Raw genomic sequence first — 8023 nt, forward strand, 5'->3', positions numbered from 1 at the left:
TGAAAATAACTCACCTTCGTTTTAAAATACGGGAAAATTTTGAGAAATGAGGTTCAATCGTTCCTGGTGCCATAAACAGGGGTAATCGAACCAAGGATCAATCATGTGCTTTGCTTTGCTCAACTATTTAAATCGATGTTTTATTCCTAAATATACAAAGAATCAGACATGTGCTATGAATTTCAGAAAATGATGATTGAAAAACATGAAGTTTGCTTTGAATATTGAAAAATACTTAGAAAAGGGATGATTGGAAATCGTGAATCACATTTGAAAAGTCCTTTTGAAGAAAGGAAAAAAAGGAGATCTTTTTTTTTTTAGAAAATCGAATTATGGGAAAGACTTATAGAAAATCATTTTTTGTTGAGATTGAATTGAAAAACATCAAAAGGTATGGACGTGTGGTCCTGTGAAAGTCTTTTCATTATGCAGTCTAACTTAAATGAATGAATAAATGCAATTTGCAAATATATTTTTTGAAGAATTTGAGAAAAATCTTTGAAAAAGAGATTTTTGTGCCTTATAGAATTTAGATGAAATAAATTCTTTACATATTCCTGACTATGGCCACAAATACGTATTGAATATATCTCATTTGATTCTAAAAGGGGTAAATACTTAGAAAACTTTGAAAAATATGCTATGATTTCTGAAAATGACTAAGAGTGTAGGTTGTTTGTGGCTTAAAAGAATATGATAAATCTGGATATTGTTCGTATTCTGACTATGACCACAAATATGAACTCAATCGAGTTTATTAACTGCTTAAAAGCTAGTGCATGTGCCATTCGTGTAGACCATGGTGGATTTAAATATGCATGAATCATCATTCATCACATGATTATAATTGACATTATTGAAAAATAAACTATATGCAATACAACCTATTATGAGCAGAAAATTAAATTTTTATTCTAATATCTTATAATTTACGTCAATAATAAATTTAAATAAAAAAAATACAGCCTTGAGTGTCCCTGCAAACTAGCAAACTTGCTAGTGGCGATACGTCAGCTTTTCAGGATTTGTCCAGTAATATCTAAAAATTGCTAGATTTATCTAGATATAAGCCTTTTTCCATGATTCCTTGAGATAAACATAACAAAGGATAATGTAAAATTGAAAAAATAATAAAAATAAATAACTTTGAAATTCATAATTTTAGAAAAAATGACCAAAATGTTCCTAAAAACAAGACTATAGCCTTAAAATCAGGGTTTTCAAAAAAGAATTTTGTAAAACTTTTAATTTAGGAATCAAACAGATTCAAATCAACACCAAATCAAGTGTAGAGCACCCTAGCATGATTATGAACATGATCAAACACTAAAACTATACAAAATTTTATAAAAAATTGAATATTGATGATGCATTAATTACTCATAAATATAATATATTTTTATTGCATAAATGCATCATTTATAGGGTTAGAACCCACACTTAGATGCGTATAGATATCATTGAGTGAAGATTCAAATTTCGTTCGAATCAGACTTAAAACGAGAGAGATATCACATTTTTAGTGAAACGGGTCGGACCTCGGGGCGATACAGGTCATTTCGGATCCAAAAGGTCCATTTGAGCCTCGGATCTAGGCCAAAACGTACCCAATCCAACCCAAATTCGATTTTTGAAAATAATTCTTGAAAACCCTTCCACATAAGGTGCCTAACAATTCTTTTGTTTTTAATCTTTCATTTGGAAATAGCAAAAACATTGGTTTTTGCTATAAAACATAACAAAAACCCTAGGCAAATCGTTTTTGCCTAGGGATTTGTGCCCCCAAACCTGAATCTCAGACCATCATCATCTTCCTCCTTCACTCATACGCCCCCTTCTTCCTCCTTTGGGTTTGCTTGGATTTTCCAAGCAACTCCATTGCTGTCATCCCTTTTTCCTCCATTTCGTTATTCTTTCATACCTTTTTTTCCTCTCACCTTGTTGTAGATGATGTCCCATGTTGTATTTTTGCAGGTACAAGTGATCATGCATATAATTCAGGGTTTATTAACATTTAAATATGCATGATTTTATGAAATAATGTTTCAAAAACCCAATTTTATGTTAGTTTTTGAGTAAATGTGCTAAAATTATTTAAAAATAGAAAATGCAGGAAAAATAGTTTTATTTTACATTTTTATGCCTATTTTAGTTTTTGTAGTTTGGTTAAAAATAAAAAATGGAGAAAAATAGTTTTATATTCATTTTAAGTGTTTTTTTTTTTTAGAAAAGAAAAAAATATATAGTTAGATTAGTTTTTGAATTTCTTTATAAATAAATAGTTTTGTTTTTGAAAATTTTTATAATAAACCGATTAATAGGTTTTCTTTACTTTTAAAAATGAAAAATATAATAAAAACAAATCATTACATGGTTTGTAATTTTTGGAAAATTGAAAAAGAAAAAATTGAAAAAAAATATATATATAATAAAACCAATTTGAAACGGTTGGTATTTCTAAAAAGAAAACTAAAAACAAATAAACAAACCGGCTTGAACCGGTTTGCATTTGTTTCAAACCGGTTCCAGCCGGTTTGTTGCTTTTAAAAACCCCAAAAACAGGGAAAGAAAGGGTGCCTCCTCCATTTACGCCTGAAACTTCCTTTTTCCCCTCTTTCCCTCTTTTCTCACCATCCTCCACTATCACCGGTGGCTATTCCCTTCCCTACCTTCCCTTTCTCTCTCTTTCTCTGTCAAATCCGGCAACCGGTGGTGGTGAAGCTTCAGTCCGGCGACGGCGTGGTGGTGGAGGTCGCCACATTCTCCCCAAACCCCTCAGGTTCACGGTGAGTGCTGAGTGTTCTTCTTCTTCTTTAATTCTTCTTCATCCGAATCTTCATCTTCTGCAACTTCTTCTTCATCTACTTCTTCAGATCTTCTTCTTCTTACAATTTCTGCAGTTTCTTTTTCTTCTTCCTCCGATTTTTCTTCATCCGATCCTTTTTTTCTTCTTCTACTTCTTCTTCTTCTTCAGCTTTGTTAATTTTTCTTCAGCTGTGTTGATTTTGAAAAACAGAATACAAAAAAAAATTAAAAACGAAAAGAAAGAAAAAAAATCGATAGATGTTTCAGTTTTTTTTTTTTTTTTATCGTCCGATATTCTGTTTTGTAGTTCATTCTTTAGTTAGATTTCCTGTATGTATTCATAATTCTGTTTTTAATCTGTAATTTGTTTTTTTTTTTTGACATTTTGTTATTTTCCTGTTTTGTTGTTTTTGAAATTTATGTTCATCGTTTAATTTTCTTGTTATACATCTATTTTTTTTTCTGTTTTGTTTAGCCTGTTATTTTCATAATTTCATTCATTCATTGTTTTGCATTTTACTCATTGCATTAAGTAAATTTCTGTTGTTCAGTTTTTTTTTTCTCCTATTACCGATTATTCATGTTTTGTTACATTTTTTTCATTGTAATTTCTTATTTTTTTATTGCATCTTTTATTTTCTTTTTAGTGTAATCAATCATTTTCTGTATTTCTTATGTTGCTTAGTATTCTTTGTTTTTCTATTTTTTACTTACTTATTTCTTGTTTCAAGTGTTCTTCAATTTCTGTATTTCCTGTTTGATTTGTTTGATTTGTTTGTTACAACATTGCAGTTCATCTTCATAAGTTTCATTCATTAGTTGTTTGCATCATGTTTTCATTATCACATTAAATTTCTGTTTTGCATTTTACTAAGTTGTTTCTGAGTTTACTGAATTTCTGTTGTTTTCCATAAATTCTTGTTGATTACCAGTAATGTAGATCGGTTAAGGGTTGTTTGTTGTTTTGTACTACTTCAGCATGTTAAACCTTTCATTTTATTGTTTTAGTATAGATTTCATTTTACTGTTTTAGCTTTTGTACTGCGTATCTAGGTTCTTGAGTTGATTACATATATTATAGTTGCTTTATAAAGTTTCATCATATCTTAGATCTTTGGTCAGTTCTAGATTTACATTGTTCATAATACACTTGTTAGTATCTTGTACTGCTCGTGTTCATTTGAATTGTGCAGGATAGTACAGACTGGAGCGGAAGCGATTATATGACACGAATTACGAAGAATAAAGCATCTTTTTGCTTTTATTTTTAGAATTAGGAATTTAATTGGGTTTGTAAATATTGCACTTTACGCCCTCTACGAAGGGTATTCATTTGTTGTAATAGTTAGTTGTTTTACTTTTCTTGAACATTTTACATTTCAATAATTCGGCAATAAAGAATAGTTTAGATTTGTGTACTTGAATACAAAATATTCCCATTCCCTGAGTTCGACCCGGTCTCATCCACTAGTGAGAACCGGTTTTTATTATTTGATGTATGGTTTTCACATGTTTTTCATATAAAAATCTTTTCAAAATTACAACGATTTAAAAGAAGACATCAACAAGCAGCAAATAGAGGGCTTCCACCATGGCTGGGGTGTTGTCTGCCCCTCCATGGTTAACCAACTCTATCCCCCCCGGTTTTCTACGCCATCTGATTCGTCGGTCCAGCCTGCCATCTTCAGAGCTCTCCATCCTACAAATTCCAGCAAGTTGCTGCAAAGAGGGCACAACACAACACCACTGAAGGCTGTAGGTGCATCCCCCTAGGCATATTTCGCTCTTCCTACCATCCCATTCGTCGGATAAACCCAAGGTTGATAAGTTAGAAACAAATCAACATGTGTATTCAGAATGTGAGTGCAAATGCACGTGTGACGAAAAAACAAATTACCCCTGGCGATTCGTAGAAGACTTAGCAATCAATTTCATTTTATTTCCCTTTTTAGTTTGTAATTCAATTTAGAGTGGTATTGTTAACGTAGTTGTAAACTTTTGTGATATTAATAAATTGAAGTTTTAGATTTAATTGTGAATGTATCCCGTTCCCTGAGGATTCGACCCGTACTCGTCATATTCGTGGAAAGTCGGTTTTATTACTTAATTGGTGATTTCCAAAACGCTTTCAACGATAAAATAAGGTTTTAAAATAACATTCACAAAAATAACCATCAAGTTTTTGGCGCCATTGCCGGGGAACGACGATTATATTCTGTTGATTCTGAAATTTTAGTTTATTAATATGTGTTTAGTAGCTGTTTGTTTTAGTCAACAGGATCAAACATAGTTAGCAAATATATGAATCACATGCTATTTTTCTTAGGATTCACTGAATCACATGATTCAAGGAGCGAATAGACAGGTGAGTTTAGAGAACATAGTTTGTGCTTTTCTATATTTGATAAATTTACTGATTTAGATCTAGATTTAGGTTTGCTATTTTAATCGTATAGAGTAATTCTGACATAGTTGAGTTGCTTTATGTGTTTGTACTTTTATTTTGTTAATTGTTATTCAGAGTGTATCATATGTATATTAGCAATAAAATTGTTATTTGGTTTGTGTTTGGTTTTGATTTTTGCTTTGGATTTTATTGTTATCATGCATGAACACTGTACCATCGGATGCTTCAATGCATGAGTCCAAGTTACCAGACATAGAGCACGTCTTTTAGAGCAGACAATCAATTAGGTCAACTGAAAACTGAGCATCAGCGTATGCTTAGTGGTGGAGCATGATCCAGTCAAGAATCAACTCAAGAGGCCCCGCATATCAGGTCGTATCTATCTGTTCTCCTGTCTTGATTTCAAGTTCTGTTAGTGTGCATCTACATTGCATTTTTATATCTCTGCATGCCACTAGGGACAATATCATTCAAGCATGGGGGGTGGTTCAATAGATACACACTATTTTGGTCTATTTATCCTTTTTTAGTAACTAAAACTCATAAATTAGGCGTTTCAGAATTTTTTTTAGCACATATGAATGTTTTTGACATAATCTGACATGTAAAAATTTTTTAGAAGCCCCATGAGGAAATTTTTTTCTGAACAAAGCTAAAAAGAGTGAGTATTTATGTGAAGTTCAAAGAAAAGATTGTATTCGAATGTGAAAAGATAAATTTTAATCATAAAGTATAAGTAAGTACATTCTGAAATAAACTACTAAGTAAATGAAAAACAATAAGAAAAGGCTCGAGCTCAAAAGAAAAGTGTCTGCGTTAGGTTGTTTGGATAATTTTACAATCCTGAGTAAGATGAGTTCAAACGCTAGTTAAAGCATTTGAATTCCACCCGAAAAGGAGAGTGAAAACTTTGTGAGCCTCGGAAGCTGAGACCAGACACAAGTTGAAGTGTCTGAATCTCGTGTGGAAAGGGTAAATGAAGGAAGTCACTTTTATGCCTAGTTAATGTCCTCGACATACAGATAGTGGTATAAGAATGCATTAATATTGCACAGAGTATAAAAGCAGACCACACACAAGCTATCAAATGAAAAGAAAAGAAAAGAAAAGAAAAGAAAAGAATCTAAAAGAAATGAAAAAGTGGAAAAATTGAAAATCCAAAGAAAATGAGAGCTTAAATGAAAAGAAAAGGTCATTACTTATAAGTAGAATGAAAGACTATGCAGAAAAATATACAAGTGACAAAAAATGAGCAATATCATGATAATACATGATTTTTCGAAAAACAATCATAGATAAATGCGATTTTTAGAAAAGTGAAAGGAATTTTTTTATCGTGGAGGCATAAAATCTCTAATTATGTTATGAGAAGTGAAAAATTACATGAAATGTCAGCAAAATTTGATTTCTGGAATTGCCTAACATTTTAGAAGAAAATTTTGAATTTCTGCATAATTTCTGATGTTTGTGGGTAGCATCTCTGCAAACCCTCACGAGACCTTACTCTTCCACTGGGGTAACCCAGGGGTTTAAAGGGCTTATTGCATGTGCTAAATGCAACCGTGATTCCTACAAAAGTGAGTTAGTTAGTTTAATAAGAACTTTCATTTTATTTGGGTAGTCCATATCCTCATTGCAAGGGTAGGGTGTATTGCTAGAGACTAGCAATTATTCTAGCATGGGGGTATTTGATGATGCATTAATTACTCATGAATATAATATATTTTTATTACATCAATGCATCATTTATAGGTTTAGAACTCACACTTAGATGCATATAGATGTCATTGAGCGACGATTCGAATTTCGTTCGAATCAGACTTAAAACGTGAGAGATATCACATTTTTAGTGAAACGGGTTGGACCTCGGGGCGATACAGGTCATTTCGGATCCAAAAGAGCCATTTGGGCCTCAGATCTGGGCCAAAATGTACCCAATCCAACCCACATCAACCCAAATTCATTTTTTGAAAATAATTGCTAAAACCCCCTCCACATAAGGTGCCTAGCATTTCTTTTGTTTTTAATCTTTCATTTGGAAATAGCAAAAACATTGGTTTTTGCTATAAAACATAACAAAAACCCTAGGGAAATCATTTTTGTCGAGGGATTTGCACACCCAAACCTAAATCTCAGACCATCATCTTCTTCCTCCTTCACCCACCTTCTTCTTCCTTTGGGTTTGCTTGGATTTTCCAAGCAACTCCATTGCCGTCATCCCTTTTCCTCCATTTCGTTATTCTTTCATACAATTTTTTCCTCTCACTTTACTGTAGCTGATGTCCCATGTTGTATTTTTGCAGGTACAAGCAGCAAATAGAGGGCTTCCACCATGGCTGGGGTGTTGTCTGCCCCTCCATGGTTAACCAACTCTATCCCCTCCGGTTTTCTACGCCATCCGATTCGTCGGTCCAGCCTGCCATCTTCAGAGCTCTCCATCCTACAAATTCCAGCAAGTTGCTGCAAAGAGGGCACAACACAACACCACTGAAGGCTGTAGGTGCATCCCCCTAGGCATATTTCGCTCTTCCTACCATCCCATTCGTCGGATAAACCCAAGGTTGATAAGTTAGAAACAAATCAACAGGTGTATTCAGAATGTGAGTGCAAATGCACGTGTGACGAAAAAACAAATTACCCCTGACGATATGGAGAAGACTTAGCAATCGATTTCATTTTATTTCCCTTTTTAGTTTGTAATTCAATTTAGAATGGTATTGTTAACGTAGTTATAAACTTTTATGATATTAATAAATTGAAGTTTTAGATTTAATTGTGAATGTATTCGACCAATACTCGCCACATTCGTGG

This window comes from Nuphar pumila, chromosome 14 (assembly GCF_984573655.1).
Source record: "Nuphar pumila chromosome 14, dmNupPumi1.hap1.1, whole genome shotgun sequence".
In the NCBI taxonomy this organism is placed as follows: domain Eukaryota; kingdom Viridiplantae; phylum Streptophyta; class Magnoliopsida; order Nymphaeales; family Nymphaeaceae; genus Nuphar; species Nuphar pumila.